Raw genomic sequence first — 17325 nt, forward strand, 5'->3', positions numbered from 1 at the left:
TGACCTAAAAAATGAAACACATTTTATTACTACATTTCACCCAACTGTATTCTAGCTGGATTTTAACATGATGGCTTTTAATCATCCCAGGTACCTGTAGCCTTTGCTTTATTGCTAAAAGGCTTCTTAAGAACCGTGTTGCTGCTGATTCCTTTCTGCTTTTCTAAAGTGACTTGAAGAAATGCTTTAGTACCTTCCTCATTACACCATTTTTCACCTAAGCCTTGGCTTCTAGTTCATTTAGTGTTGTCTTGCCTTCTTATGAATTAATTATTTTTTTGAAAATGAGGACTAAATGTTTTTTAGAACTCAGAAAGTATTTTCTTCACTCATACATTTGAACAAATAACATCTCATCATCTTCTTAGTTACTCGCGAACTCACGCTTCACTTACTGTTTATTTTCAGAATCTTCTTAAAGATACGCGCTAAGATAGAGTCTCCAGACTTCAAAAAGGTGCAATAGATTGCCAGGAGCACCGAACGTCTTTTTCTCACAGAAACTGTATTCCGCCAATTATGCGCATCATGCACTTGCATGTTGGACGGTCCTTTCCTTGAAAAGGCCTTCGGAAAACGTAGGCATCGCTCTCAGCTCTCATGCAAAATATGACAGCAACTTCCTTGCACATATTTAATTATTATTTGATGCCAATTTTCTGGAGTGCATCAAGTTAGTGCAGGTTAGCACACGTGCATAGTTAGTAACAGGTTGCACTTGGAATTTTCTTCACTTTTAACTTGCAGTTCATAACTTGTAAACCTTCAACTGACTTGTCCAGAACATTTAACACGGCAAACTATATTTACATCAGGCTCTCCAACCTTTCTGATCAGGATTAAACTGTTCAAAATCACTTATCTCAATTTTCCTGCTGAATTCTCAGGCCTCCTACTTGCTCTCTTCTCACTCTGGAAACGTTTTGGTTTTCTTCTGTCATTTTTACTGGAGCTCTAACTTCTGTGACCTGCTCTTGATGTAAGCTCAATGAAAGGCATTTTAGAATCTTTTGCAAGATTCAAACTACCTTAAAGGTAGCATCCAGCCAATCAGCGCTGTATGACACTAGCTCCATTCTGAGCTGCGACCCCTCTAGGGTGCTACAAGGAATGTTAAGGAATAGAACTTGCCTAAATACACCTAACCCAAACAGCAACCCTCAATTAGTATACACCCCTCCTGGGTCTCACCCATGCCTTGAACACCCTGACCCTCTTTCTAGCCAGAAAGCTTTGGGGGAATCTGACATAAGGGGAGGTCTTTTAGCCGACACCATCTGCATACACTTTCCTTGCCACTTCTGAGCTCTGATTGGTCAAACCTTTCATTTCCACCATTGACAACGACGCATAGTGCAGAAATGAAACCTATTTTGTCTCTTTTGAACAGGTGCCTGCCTCTGTATTTGATAATACATGTAGCCCCTGACCCCAATTCTTCCGGAACTTATCGACCCACCCTTTAAAGGTGCATGATGCCTGTTTAGAATGAATCAAGTGCTTTGAGAATTCTTTGAAAAAATATATTCTCAACCTAGGGTGCTAGTTCATTTTCTACAAATCGCAGCCCTTGCATTGCTCTCAAAAAGGGCAAGAGAGACAATTTGTGTGTGATTCCAAAGGCTTCCGGTTTAAACTGTTCTTCTATAATTTCACATCTGAGAATATATTAGACCCATGAAATGGAGAGAGCAATGCATTGCCCATGAGAAAACATATTGTCAATATATGCACGTTTACTTTAATTGATGTTGACTTTCTCATAAGCATTAGAACACACAATAACTGTTAATCAGCAATGGATCTTTAATAGATTCACATGCTGTTTGAATGTTCGCTGTCGTCAGGCTGGAGTCCTCAGTAACATTAAAGCAGTTTTCATTTGAATTTGAAAAACGGACATCACTTTAGTGTTCTTAGTCCTTTTGGGTCATCTTGCCCCATAGCCAATAGGCAGAGCCACCCTTAGCTCCATCCTTGGAAGCCATCTTCAGATTTTCTTTACATCATGTTCAAATGTTGGGAGTCCTCTACACATTTTCTAAATCATATTCACATCACTGGAAAACAGGGATTCATGCATTCCTTTCCTGGTGGAATTAGACATCCTGCCTGCATCCTTGCTGCTCCCCTGCAGGGATGATATATTCCCCCTTCAGGGTTGAGGTCTGTGAAGGGTGATTCCCTACCACATCATGGCTGATTCAAATTCTAAGAAAAGCCTTTCAAGGCATGTTCCATCTGCCAATTAAAGGATATATATGTGGAAGATTAACACAAATAATGCTATATTGCCTATGTCCAGACCACAATGTTAATTTGTGTTCAGTCTGTCTCTCATTTTCAAATAAAACACTCAATGACTGACACAGAAGGTTAGTGACCTGGTTGGATGAGGGGACTATGGCCACATATTCGATTTCTGGTTGAAGTCATGCATCACTCTGTCGCAGTAGACCACAAGAGCATGCTTGCTATATGAGGTTTAGATCCCATGCAGAGGCTTCCTGTGGGAAAAGGGAGAAAACGGACATGCCACCCTCACTCAGGCTGCCCCGGAAAAGGCAGCCATAACACACAAATCTGTGCACAAGCAGCCTGGGTCAACAAAAGGCAGCTGTGATGGCTTTGCCGACGGCTTCTCCGACAGTGCCTTTGGCGTCTACAATTCCCCTTTCGTCCACGAAGCATTCGTCGATGAATGCTATGCAGCCGACAGTCCTGTCATCAATGGCCCACAAACACAGCAAGTCTTCGTCCTCCACTCCATCGACAAACCTGCCCACCACTGCGTCGATGTCATCATCAGCCACTCTGAACAAGACATCCCTGTATCCACACCATCTGCGGGTACTGTCGCTCCTCCATGAACTGCATCGGCTGTGCCTAGCTCTCCTACACGACAAGAGCAACCATTGTTCACATTTGGTACCTTACGTCCCGCCTGCTGTTACTAGTCATACCCAAGTGGCTCCGGAGGACATTTTGGAACACGTCATCAATACTCATTTTGAGTGCCCAGAAGGAGTTTCTTCAGATGATGATGAGGAGGAAGGCTTGTCATTGTTACTTCCGGCTCAGCCACTTCCTACCATGCAACCACTGTGTGCACCTGTTATTCCTCAGCCGATGCCTGCTCCAAACCACTCTAAGGTCTACTATCTCTTGATGGATATTTTGTCCACATTGCAGATACTGGTTTTGTGGAAAATGTTGTGCCGATAAAGGAGTTTCTTTTGAATACATCATGGAAGACTGGGGTAGAGCAAAAACAATATTGTAACATCAGGATTGGCGTGAGATGTGCAACAGCATCAAATTGTTTAAACCTTCTTATATAGCCACTGAGCATAAGAAATTGGGCACAAGAAGTATCTACTTGACTTAATCACCTTCCCCATTTTTTAGGAAAACGTTTATGAGATGTTATTTTAATCTGAAGACACGCAAAATAATTGTATTTATTCAGCGCCACAGCATTGGTCCGTAGGCATACAGGCACTACAAACAAAAAACGCAAACAATTGGACCACAAAAAATATCAATCATGAGGGCACCTATTTCACAGAAACCAAAACTATTCGTAAATAACGTTGCAGGATAAGAACATAGCTTAAGGCTAGACATAATTAAATTAGTCACAGAACATGTGAAATTCACATTTTTTCTCAGTAAACAAGGGAAATTGTTCTGGCCACAACTAATGATTATAAAATCTTTGTTAACCCCATAACACAAGTCCTTAACTTGAACCCTACGCAAAAGTCTCAGATCTTGAGCCCGAACACAACTTGCGCCCATTCCCCTTAAGCACTCCCTTGTGAACCCCCTCTTTAAGAAGCTGTCTGCCGATCCTACCTGCCTGGCAAACTATCACCCAATCTCCATCACTCCTTTCCTGGGCAAACTCTTGGAAACGCTTGCCATCTCCCAGCTTACTCACCACACTGAATCTGTTGGTTGTCTCCATGACCATCAGTCTGGCTTCAGAGCTGCTAAAGGCATGGAAACTGCTCTCCTGAACACCCGTGAAGATCTGCATTCTAACCTTGATTCCCACATTCCTTCTGTCATCATATTCCTTGATCTTTCCTCTGCTTTTAACACGGTCAACCTCACCATCCTGATCAATCGACTCTGTGAGAAACAGGGCATCATGAAGCAGGCCCTGGAGTGGCTGACCTCCTTCCTCTTGGACCGCCCCCGCCCCCAGGTCCAACTTGGTCCCTTTCTCTCTGCCACCTCTCTCTCTACATGTGGCATTCCCCAGAGCTCTGTCCTCTCACCCTGGTTTTTCAACCTCTACTTGGCCCCTTTGGCCCTCCTGATCTCTACCTTCTCCTCTAACTTTAAATGTTATGCAGATGACACTCACCTTTCCTTCAGGCTCCTCTCAGTCTCCTCCCCTCTCTAGCTCATTCCTGACTGTCTATCCCCGATTCAGGATTGATGCACCTCCAACGATCTCTGCCTTAATGCAAGTAAGGCGGAGATGCTTCTCATTGGGACCCCCGCCCCTGCTTTCCCTCTCTCACTCTGGCCACCCGCCTTGGGCCCTCTTCCTTTGCCTTCCTGCGAGGCAAAAAAACCTTGGTGTCATCTTCGACTACACTCTCTCGTTTTCTCTCCTCACATCTCGGACGTCGCCAAGAAGTCCCACTACCAGCTGCACCTCCTCAAAGGGACTCTTCCTTTCTCACTTTCTCCCAGAAGCTCACTGTCTGCAGAGCCCTGGTTCTCTCTAGGCTGGACTACTGCAACAGCCTCTTTCTCAATCTGCCTTTCTCTACTCTCTGCCCTCTGCATACTGCAAACTAATCCAGAACAGGACTGCAAGACTTATCCTTTGTCTGAAGCCCAGGGATCATATCTCTCCAGCCCTGAATTCTCTCCACTGGCTCCCGGTGGCTGCAAGGATTCAGTTAAAGACCCTGTGCATTGTCCACAAGACTTTATGGGGCCGGAGCCAGTACTACATCCATCGCTCTCTTCCAAAATACCTTCCTTCTCAAGCCCTTCGCTCAGCTGCCTCCAACTCTCTAAGGGTTAGACCCTTTTCCATGCAGGGAGTGTGGGGGTAGATCTCTCTCCTCTGCAGGTGCCTCCCTCTGGAATGGCCTCCCTGCCCCTCTCAAACTTGAGCTGGACTACCTGACGTACGGGAAGCAGCTCAAAATGTTCCTCTTCTCCTCTGCTTTCTCTCTCTCCCTCCCCTGCTGACCTACCTGACCTTCCTGTCTGCTGTACCAACTGTTTGCTTGGCTACCCTCAGAGTCTTTCTTGATCAGTCACCCTTGCACTGCCTGCGGGCCTGCCACGCACTTAGGGGCTGTAACTAACCCTACAGTCCCTTTTTCTCCTTGCACTACTCAGACAGAGCAGTACTGCCTTGGCTGCACTTACTCAGAGAATTGTCGCGCTGTTTTCCCCTCCCCTCTCCCTTGCACCCCCCGCCCCTTTCCCCTTGCACTTCTCGTTCTCGCACTTGTACGATCTGAATGACACAAGGCCTAGTAAGATTGTTTGTCTTGTCCTCCCTCTGTCTGCCCTCCCTTGTCTTGTCGCACCTAGAAACACTCGTATACAGCCGTGTTATAAATGACTTATCATATCATATATATCACTCTACTCCACAACCAGAACAGGTGCTTATTTCTAAGGGCTTCTCTGGTTTCTTGTCTCTCCAGTCCATCCACATTTGCGATGACGAGATTTAAATGATCACTAACTAGCTTTCCTAGGTCAGGATCAGAAATCTCATGCATTTTAGATTTTTTGATGCCAATGTCTTTTTCAAAGGGAAAGTCAGTCATTCTATCTCCAGAGTCCTTAAAATAAGAAGGAAAAATCAGAGGTGAAGGACCCATAGAAGCAAAGACTCCAGGGGCAGTCTTCATAACAGTAGCAGCTGGGCCAGTCACTGTAGGTTGATGTTTATTATTTTCAACACTAACTCCCCCATCACAGTTCATCAGATCAGATTGGTTCGGTGTATCCGGCATAATAGAGTGTGGCCATAGAACAGTCAAATCACTTTGGCAAGCTATGTCTGCGATCTGCACCTCAGTCTGGCAAGCTAAATCAGACCTATCTGGTGGAAGCTGAGGTACAATATCATCAAAGGATTATACCCATTGTCGGAAGTCTATAAGATTCTTACATTGGGAACGATCAAAAATAATTTTCTCTTTAATAAGCTGCCAGGTTTTTGAGTCCAGTTCACCATTATAAGACCCCTTGATTGCCACATGAGACTGGGTAAAGACCTCATTGACCACATTCACCATGGTCTTCATAGGAGACTGTATTACTTTATCCGCAGATATGGAAAGTTGATCAGAAAAAACATAGGGCCTCATTATGGTGGTAGTCATGGTTCTATTTGCGCCATGACTGCCTCCCATACCAGTACCGACTCCGGTTTGGTGAAAGGGGGACTTACCGGTCCAGTCCAACCTTGGAGGGACCAGTAAGTCCCCATTCACCAAACCATTCCCCATTCCCATTTGAGCCCTCAATGGGCTAATTGCAGTACCGTTATTAGCTCTAAAGTCCCTTAACGGGTCACGTCCTTAACACCTGGTCAGACAAGGCGTTAAGGAAGGGACCAGCTAAGGGAACTCGGAATAGGGCGCAAAGGGATTACCGGCACCGGTGTCCTTACCGGTGCCAGTAATCTCTTTGCGCCCAACTCGGAATTTCTGGTAAGCCCTCTTATCAGTGCCACCTCTGGCAGATCCTCAGGATACTTTGGAGAGCCAACCTCTGTCTTAGATGACTGCAGGCTAATGGAGGTGCCGTCCACAGATGGTCCCTGGGTACTCTCAGCAGTAACGAGTTTTTCAGCCGAAGACGCTGTCTTCTACACACACTTCTTCTTAAAACTTCAGGAACCCGACTCGTGCTCCACATCCTGTGAGCAGGGGGGGAGCAGTATTCTGGATGTTCCAATTTCAATGGACCTATAACATGGGCTCTGTTGGTGGACATTACAAAAACGAGGACACAAAGGCCTGAACACTGTCTGCACTCTTAATCAGAAACAAACTCAATCACAAACAATACCTATTAGGGACCTCAAAGGAGATTTGGCCCACGAAAAGGTGGCATCAATCAATATCCTGCCCTGACAACATAATCAGGAACATGCATTGTCTATATCCACACTACACTAAGCACACCGAGGGGCTTCCCTAACCCATAAGCATATGCACATAAAGTAGCCCATGCATAGAGGAGGCCTAATCATCCAAGTTATACTCCACGCTGTGCTGCCTGCCTTCATATGCAAGATACCTTAGACACATTGCTCTGAGGCTTTTGCGAGTTTGAAACACATGGTTATGTTAAGCCCTGTTCTAATGAACTTGCGTATTCTATGTTTTGGTGACTTTATATATGACTATTCTTTTGTTTTAAAGGATAATCTTTGGGCCAGAATGATTCAAGGGAACTCTTTACAGTTAATGTATGCCTCTGTGTTTCTTATCAAGAATCAATTTTATATCCAAATTGGCTAAACTAATTGGGGATAATAGTCAGATGGGAAGGGAAATGTATATATTTCATACTGTTTTTAATGTTTTATGACGTGATCATTGAAGTTTGAGTTGGAAATTTCCAATTTGGACATTTTCATTGGTTTTGATGTGACTAAATGTGATTAAGTGTAAGGTTTGATTTAAACCATGTGCACTAATAAAAACATTAATTTACAAAACAGCTACTGGTTTTGGAATTGCAGTCCAGGGTCCCAGTCATCCTGGCCATTCCTAATCCAGTGGATACACCTCCTGATCTGCCTCCTACACTGCCTGAGACTACTGCCCAACCTATCGTTTACTATCATATCGATCCAGCACATATGTCTCTGGAGACTCCTTCAGAGGGAAATCAGAGTCCACAGTCCTACAGGTGCAATCAGTGACACGGTGGAGGGTGTCTTTCCCGTTTCCTAAGCAGGTGAGGAGAAATCACCACAGACAAGTGGGTGCTCTTCTTAATAAGACGTAGCCACACCCTGGAATTTCTGAAACAACCGCCCAAAATTCCTCCCTCTACAATCTGCAATAGGAATGTACCTATAAAAAGAAATAGAACTATTACCCTACAAATCAATGTAGTTAACTAGACCTTCCCAGAAATGGATAAGTAATTCAAACACAGACCTGAAGGGAGAGTTGACAGGAGTGAGTGAAGTCCAAGTGGAGGGAAACAACGAAAGCATAAAATAAAAAAAAGGGAGGTTAGTACAGTTAGTACCCGAGCGGCACAAGGGTCGCACTAGTGTTGGGTTGGTGCATGTACAGGAAAGCGTCACAATATGCACTTGGAGAGGGTTTCACTTAAGAATGCCGTAGTCCAAACATGCAGCAATCAAGTCCGACAGAAAAATAGAAGCTAATGTTGGAACCCAGCAGAGAGGGATCCCCTAGCCTGGATCAGTTTGGAAGTAAATGGTGTTGCTAGGTATATCCCAAATGAGCAGCTGAGGAGTTCTAGAGAGGGCTCAGGTAATAACAAGGAGACAGTGGATGAGTGCAGAGAACACCCAATAGCGTACCTTAGTGAGCCGTGGCAGCAGGAAGTAACTGAGGAGAAAGGCAGGCAGTCCGTGAAGGAGTCCGGGTCAGTAATGGAGCGGGCGTAACCAAAACCAAAGGAGTATCCAAATACAGTCCAAAGAGAATAGTAGAGCGTTGGGAACCAGGAGATCAATTAAAGTACTGACTGGATGTCAGAAGGGATACGGAGCGTAACCGCAAGGAAAGTAACGCTACAATTAGCAGCAATGAGCTGTACGAGTAGCGGTGGTTTTAAAGTACAGGGGGGCATGGTTTTGGTACGGGTTCCTCATGCCTGCAAGGTGTCAGCTGACACGATACACGCCGGCGTGTAAACAAGCGTCATGGCAACCTTTATCGGTTCCAGAGGGGAGCCTGTGCGTGCGCTTTTCTTCGCATGAAAGCCGCGGGAGAGCTGACGCCGGCATTTTGCGGAGAAAATGTAACAGCATCCGCCACCAAAGAAAGCGGCAACCCCCTGGCGGAGTGGAACTCCCTCAATAGGTCGGGACAATGCAAGTTGGCCAAAGGTTCCCAAGTGCGGTCCTCAGGACCGAAACCTTTCCAATCCACTACGTACCGCACAGTTCCCCCAGAAACCCAACAGTCCAGTATGCGGGAAACCTCATACTCCTCCTCACCATCCACCAGAACAGAAGGAGGACGTGTCGGTAACCGAGTGGAGCAGATGAAGGGCTTAACCAGGGATACATGAAAAACAGGGTGAATGCGCCAGGAACGAGGCAGAGACAACCGGACCGCAGCAGGGTTAATGACAGCGGAAACAACAAAAGGACTCACGAATCGAGGCAGTAGAGAGTGCTTCCCTGCTATCCGTAAATTACGTGAGGAAAGCCACACCTTCGAGCCAATTTGGTAGGTTGGTGCTGGAGAACGATGCAGGTCCGCAGATTTCTTGGCACGGTCCTGGGCACGAAGTAAATGACATCGGACATCTCGATGTATTCGGCCTAGATCACGTTCACAATCATGTACAGCTGTATTGGAACCATTCAGAACTGGATCAAGAGGAAGTGTCCTAGGATAACAACCATACAGAGGAAAAACGGAGAGACCCCAGTGGATGTGTGCATAGAATTATTATATGCGAATTCCGCTTGCGGCAAAGACGTTAGCCAAGACTGCTGGAACTGTAGACATAGACAACATAGATACTGTTCAATGGTGGAATTGGTTCTTTCAGTCTGCCTGTCCGTCTGAGGGTGGCACGCTGATGAATACCTATCCTCAATACCAAGGGAAGCAGTAAGAGCTTTCCAGAACCGTGAGGTAAATTGCGTTCCCCGGTCAGAGACAATGACAGAAGGCAGTCCAAAAAAACGAAATACATTTGTCATGAACAATCTAGCCAACCCAGGAGCTGACGGTAATCCGGAACAGGGTACGAACAAGGCATATTTCGTAAAATAGTCAACGACTACCCATATGGTGTTGCATCTTTGTATATCGGGTAGTTCAACAATGAAATCCATTGACATCATCTGCCAGGGTTTGTATGGGACCGGTAAAGGTTGTAACAAACCCACAGGATTGGCTCTAGAAGATTTGCATTGGGCGCAGATGGCGCAGGTCGTTATGTAGTCTTTTACGTCTCTAGACATGGTGGACCACCAAGCCCAACGCCGTAACGCCTCCAGTGTTTTCTGACTCCCCGGTGCGCCGCAATCGGAGAGTCATGGAACCACTGAAGAGCCAAGGTCCGGGCCTGTCCCGGTGGGATAAAGACACGCCCCTGAATGAAGGGCAATCCTTGCACCAGTTCCAAGGTGAGTTCGGTGATCTCTGTAGGATGGGTAGAAACCCAATCAGTAATGATGGAACGCAAGGAAGGCTGGACCGAACAACCACAAATGACTTTGTTTGGTAGTAGAGACAACAGCTCGGTCCGTAAGCAATGATTTCCCGTAGGAAGGCGGGAGAGGGCATCAGCAGATACCTGAGCGTTAGCAGGACGATATGAGATAACAAACCGATATTGTGAAAAAAACAAGTGCCAACACGCTTCTCTGGCAGTGAGACACTTCATTGATTTGAACGCCAGAAGAATCCTGTGATCAGAGTAGACCGTAACAGGGTGTTTAACCCCCAGAAGATGGTCTCTCCATTCCAGGAAGGCGTCTCTAATGGCTATGAGTTCACGTTCCTTGATAGAATAGTTTCTCTCATAGGGCGTTAGCTTACGGAAAAAATAGGCGATGGGATGAACTTCGCCTGAGTGTGGGCACTGTTGTGATAAGATGGCGCCAACCGCGTAGCCTGAGGCGTCCGCTTCCACAAAGAAAGGAAAATCCGGGTCAGGATGCTTAAGAACTGGAGCTGTAGTAAAGGCAGATTTCAGCTGATCAAACGCCTTTTGGGCCTCCGGTGACCAGACATACGGCACCTTAGCACTGGTCAAGGAGGTAAGAGGTGCTGAGATATCAGAAAAATCTAGAAATGATTGCAAAGATTTGGTAGACTTGGGCACCGGCCACTCCAGGACAGCTTTTATCTTAGACTGACTCATACGAACTCCCTGGTCAGTAAGGTCGTATCCCAGAAACTCTACTTCTGATGCATGGAAAATGCATTTTTCTGCTTTTACAAATAAATGGTGGTCTCTTAGACGCTGAAGAACTGTCTTGACGTGTAGGATATGATCCGTCAGGTTCTGTGAATAGATCAGCATGTCACCCCGATAAATTACGACATATTGATCTAAGATGTCACGAAATAGGTAATTCATAAAGGCCTGGAAGGTAGCCGGGGCATTACAGAGTCCAAAAGGCATCACCAGGTATTCAAATAGACCGTAGCGTGTCTTGAATGCAGTCTTCCATTCGTCCCCCTCTCTCATGCGTACCAGATTGTAGGCCCCTCGGAGGTCTAATTTAGTGAAAATGTTAGACAAGCCCAGTTGATCGAGGAGGACCGAAATCAGAGGAAGGGGATACTGTTTTTTAATGGTAGCTGCATTCAGTGCGCGATAATCAATACAGGGACGTAAATCCCCTTCTTTTTTGGGGTCAAAAAAGAGTGGAGACGCCATTGGAGACTTCGAGGGGCGGATAAACCCCATCGTAAGTGCCTTGTCAATGTACTCTTTCAGTACTGCATCCTCCTTGAGGGTGAGTGAGTACACTCTTCCAGTGGGTATCTTCATTCCCGGTATTAGGTCAATTGGGCAATCATAGATCCGATGTGGAGGTAGGGTCTCCGCCATCCCTTTGTCAAACACGTCTGCGTATTCTGCATATTGAGTGGGGACCACGGAGGTAACTGCGTTAGAAACAGCCCCAACATGCATAGTGGAGGACACTAGCGCTCTAGCGGGGTTGTCCTGGCTAATCCCAAGCAGTGAAGTGCAGTGGGTATTGCAGACGTTAGAAGGAAACTGGATCAGATGGGTTGACCAATCAATGGCAGGGTTGTAGAAGCGCAGCCACGGGACACCCAGGATGACCTTGTAGGCAGGGGCTTTAATGACGTCAAACGATATCTCTTCTGTATGGCCTTCATCAGTGCTCATGACCAATGGAACCGTCTGATGTGTTACCATACCAAAGACTAGAACTGACCCATCTACTACATTAACCAGTTCAGGAGTATGTTTGCGAATTAGTGGTATTCCTGACATAGAAGCAAAGCATTGGTCAACGTAATTACCCGTTGCTCCCGAATCTATCACTGCCATTGCTTTGAATGTCCCTCCCTGGTTCACAGTAAAACGGACAGGAAGCTGAATCAATTGAGTAGGAATTGACAGAGGAGAGTCCAGGGTTGCTTTCCCGACGTAGGGACTCCGTCTACTGTCGGGATTTGGCGTTTCCCGCCTTTCTTTTGGGTTTTTTAGGACATTTGGGCAAAAAATGATCAGAGGCCCCACAATACATGCCAGGTTATGTGACCTGCGATGTTCACGTTGAGCGTGGATTGAGCGGACCCCTGACAACACCGATCTGCATAGGTTCAGGAGCAGGGAGTGCAGTGGAAGAGGTTTCCGCAGGTGCTGAGGCAAATAGGGCAGATTTATTCTCGCCTCGTCGTCCAGCTTTGCGGGCATCAATTTGAAGGACTAAATCAAGCAACTCTCCGAAGGCTGTGGGAATGATCGGAACAGTGGAGAGTATGTCCTTTAATTTGTCAGAGAGACCCTGATAAAAGACTGCAGTCTTCTTCTCTTCAGGCCAATCTGTCTCTGCTGCCAGCTGATTAAAGCAGGCTAAATAAACCAAGAGGTTCCCTTGTCTGTGCTTTAGTAACTCTAAGTCGGTAGCTTGAGTAGTGTAGCGTGTGTCAACTACTTTACTCATCATCACAAGAAGAGCATCACAATTGTAAAGCACATGGCTGTTAGATTCTAACAATGGGTTTGCCCAGGCGGCTGCGGTGCCACCGAAATGTGACAAGACAAATGCAGCCTTAGTGGTGGAAGTGGGAAAAGAAGCAGGACGACACAAGAAGTGCAATTTACACTGGTTAATGAAAGTCATGTATTGTTTAGGATCCCCCAGAAAGCGTACTGGGGGCGCCAGAGGGAATTGGGTGGTAAGCATGATGGGTGTCGACTCCTGAGTAGGAGCTGGAAAACCGGACCCCAAAGCCATAGCCCCAGCGCCGGTTACCTGTGAGGCCGGAGTAGTCACCAAGGCCTGGATAGCGTCCATGCGCTGGCGTAATGCCTCTTGTGCATTGGTCAGGTCGGTTCTCAGATCCGTGACCATTTGCACGATTTGTGTCAAGGCATCACTAGCCTCTGTGGACATTATAAGGCTGCTAATTATGTTACTCACCGCTCCGTAAATCGATCACTGCCTGAAGATAGATGACCTTGGAGACGGCAGTTTCCACAGAAATTCACGAGACAGCCTCAGTTATCCCTACACCCCCTGAATTCTAAGATTCAGGCTTCCTCAAAGAGGGGCTCTTTTCTACGATGTGCCTCTCTGCTGTTTAAACCTGAACAGGCAGAGTTGCCAATCGCCTAAAAGAGCGGGGAGAACACACACCGCCAAACCAATGCTGCAAAGGAATACAAAGATGGTTAGAAGAGACAAGATATGAAAGGAAGGTAAGAAAACAATAGTACTAAAGGAGTACCTAGGCAGGGATTGAGGAGTGGAATCTGCTATAGGAATGCACCTATAAAAATGAAATAGAACTATTACCCTACAAATCAATGTAGTTAACTAGACCTTCCCAGAAATGGATAAGTAATTCAAACACAGACCTGAAGGGAGAGTTGACAGGAGTGAGTGAAGTCCAAGTGAAGGGTAATAACGAAAGGATAAAATAAAAAAGGGAGGTTAGTACAGGAAAGTAACCCGAGCGGCACGAGGGTCGCACTAGTGACGGGTTGGTGCATGTACAGGAAAGCATCACAATATGCACTTGGAGAGGGTTTCACTGAAGAATGCCATAGTCCCAAAGACGCAGCAATCAAGTCCGACAGAAAAATAGAAGCTAATGTTGGAACCCAGCAGAGAGGGATCCCCTAGCCTGGATCAGTTCAGAAGTAAATGGTGTTGCTAGGAATATCCCAAATGAGCAGCTGAGGAGTTCTGGAGAGGGCTCAGGTAATAACAAGGAGACAGTGGATGAGTGCAGAGAACACCCAATAGCGTACCTTAGTGAGCCGTGGCAGCAGGAAGTCACTGAGGAGAAAGGCAGGCAGTCCGTGAAGGAGTCCGGGTCAGTAATGGAGCGGGCGTAACCAAAACCAAAGGAGTATCCAAATACAGTCCAAAGAGAATAGCCGAGCGTCGGGAACCAAGAGATCAATTAAAGTACTGACTGGATGTCAGAAGGGATACGGAGCGTACCCACAAGGAAAGTAACGCTACAATTAGCAGCAATGAGCTGTACGAGTAGCAGTGCTTTTAAAGTACAGGGGGGGTGGTTTTGGTACACGTTCCTCACGCCTGCAAGGTGTCAGCTGACACGATACACGCCGGGGTGTAAACAAGCGCTATGGCAACCTGTATCGGTTCCAGAGGGGAGCCGAGTGTGCTTTTCTTTGCATGAAAGCCGCGGGAGAGCTGACGCCGGCATTTTGCAGAGAAAATGTAACACTTGGTCTCATAAACAAATTCCTTTGCTCCCATACTTTTAGGATGGTCACGCTTCAAAACATCCTCGGTCAACTACTGCAAGGAGATTTCCTGTCATCACTGGACTTGAAGGACGTGTGCTTCCATGTCCCTACTCATTGTCACAACAGAAAATATATTAGATTTACAATGGCACGCCTTCACTATCAGTTCAAGGCCCTACCCTTCAGCATAAAATATGCCCCAAGGGTGTTCATGAAATACCAAGCTCTAGCAGCAATCCACCTCCATCAATTGGGTGTCCAATATACCCATATCTAGAGCTCTGTCCCTTTCTCGAACCAATAAACGCACCACGACAACGATAAGCTGTATTTCCTCACTGGAATTCTCCATCATTTCCTGCTTGAATCATTGCCAGCAAATGGTGTTCCTCTTTGGCCAGAAGGATCGAGGCCATCCTTGCAAAAACCCACTTGCTTTCACAAAATAAAGTCACGTAATTCCACACTCCAAAGTCTCTCTTGGGGATGATGTGTTCTGTCATTCCCCTGATACAACAATTCTGGCTTCAAAAGCGGCCTACTCAGGAGTTTTTCAACGGCCATCGGAAAGAAATCTCTGGCAACTGGGATGGAATAATATTCCTGACAGACCCCTTCTATGACACCCTGTGCTGGTGGTCAGTACTTGTCAACTTCACACAGGGAGCGCCCTTCCAACCGCCAGTCCATCAGATCACGGTTGCAACCGATGCATACTTGGAAGGATGGGGAGTCGACAACGGCAGTTACCATGCAAGAGGACTTTGGTCATATGACGGAAAGCTGTTACACATCAACGTTCCGGAACTGAGAGAGGTGTACTAGGCAGTGAAATCGTTCTGCGGTTCCATGTGTTTATAACGACAAGCAAAATAATGACATACATTTTCAGTGACACTTTAATAAGGACAAAAGTCGAATTTGTGTTCTCTTTTTTAATTTGGGGTGGGCCTACTGTTTCTACTGCTTTTTTACCCTCCTCCAACTGCCCCCACCCCTTTTGATCCCTTATCCCACCCCATATATACTTTTACTAAACAATTCGACTTTTTTGTCTTTATTCAGGTGTCACTGAAAATATTTGTTGTTATTTATTTTTCGTTATTAACACTACATACCCCCTCTGCCTCCACATCTATGGGAAGGTGGTTTAGGAGTTCACAGACAACAGGACCACCATGTTTTATATATGGAAACAAACTGGCCCCTGATCACTCTTCCTCTCAGCAGAAGCACAGCAGTCCCTCTGGAAATCGGCCCTGACACACAGGATGTTTCGTGTCGCCCTTCCATTTGCTGGGCATTCACAGTTTGGTGGCTGTCTCCCCCGGCAGCGAACTAAGCTCCTGCCAAGAGTGGGTCTCCTCCACAACCAAGTTATGTGCATATTGCATACGTGTGGAGTTCCAGTGATAGACCTAATTACCATCATGGAGAATGTGAAATCCTGTGCATTCTCCAGAACATTCCCCCAAGCCAGAAGCCTGGGGGATGCCTTCATGTTGCCGTGGACTAACAAGTTTCTCTCTGTGTTCCCTCCATTTCTGCTCATCCGAAGGGTCCTCTACATGTTTACAGACAACAGCAAACTGGTGTCCCATGCCTGCCCAAGACAGCTCTGGTTTTCAGAACCCCTCAGTCTTTCCTGGGCAACTCCCATCAGACTGCTCCCAGTCTTCAACCTCCTCTCCAGGAACAAGGGAGTGATCCTGCACCATGATCAAGCCCCTCCCAATCTGACGGCCTGGCTCCTGCTTTATTAGAATTTAGGCATGTCCCCATCCCTCCGGACTGCAGAGAAATTCTTGTTAAGACTTGTGTGCCTTTTACGGTCTGGGTGTCATGCCGATGTTAAAGTTACATGTTGCCTGTACCAAGCAGTTCCCGAAATCATCTCAGTTGTTCATGGCATTTGGCTCCACGGCTGTAGGCAAGGGGCTGTCTAAGTCATCCGCCTCCCAATGACTGCATACCTGCATCTCCTACTTTCATAACATGTCTAAAAAGCAGCCTCCTGATCGGACAACAGCGCACTCTACAACAGCTGTTTCTTCCACCACTGTCTCCCTCTCGAGTTTCCTGCTACTGGACAGCTGTTGGACACCTCCTGGGAGGCGACATGGAGGTCTGTTCACACCTTCACAAGCTTATACTGTATGTACAGGGATTCCACAGAGTCCAGGGTCGGACAAGTAGTGCTTCACCATCTGGTAAGCTTTTTCCTGAAGGTAGGACTTTTCTTCCTCTCATTTTTGCATTGTACACCCATAAGTACACTGCTTTATAATCTATTGAAACAGTATGTGAATCTATGAATGATCCAATGCAGGAGACTTACTTGTAACTCCAGTTCCCCAGCATTGTATCTTTCAAAGATTCACATGCAACCCTCCCGCCTAACGTGCATACAGATCTTCTTGGCACATCTTGGTTCTTTCACATGTATTATTATAATCTAAAGATGGCCTCCACGAGTGGAGCTAAGGGAGACTTTGCCTATTGGCTATGGGGCAAGAGGACCCAAAACAACTCTAAAGTGACAGAAGCTTTCCAAATTCAAATGTAAACTGCTTTAATGTTACCCAGCCTTACCACTGGGGAATATTCAAACAGCATGTGAATCTATGAAAGATACCAATGCTGGAGAGCAGGAGTTACAGGTACGTA

At 46.3% G+C, this 17325-nt stretch overlaps 1 protein-coding gene across 1 annotated transcript in view; it reads left to right on the plus strand.

Annotated features, from left to right (window-relative positions):
• LOC138498338 (fibrocystin-L-like) overlaps positions 1-17325 on the plus strand; it is an 848238-nt gene that overhangs the window by 729554 nt on the left and 101359 nt on the right. The gene's annotated exons all lie outside the window — the stretch shown is intronic.

Source organism: Ambystoma mexicanum, chromosome 5q (genome assembly GCF_040938575.1).
Source record: "Ambystoma mexicanum isolate Mex_15411 chromosome 5q, UKY_AmexF1_1, whole genome shotgun sequence".
NCBI lineage: Eukaryota > Metazoa > Chordata > Amphibia > Caudata > Ambystomatidae > Ambystoma > Ambystoma mexicanum.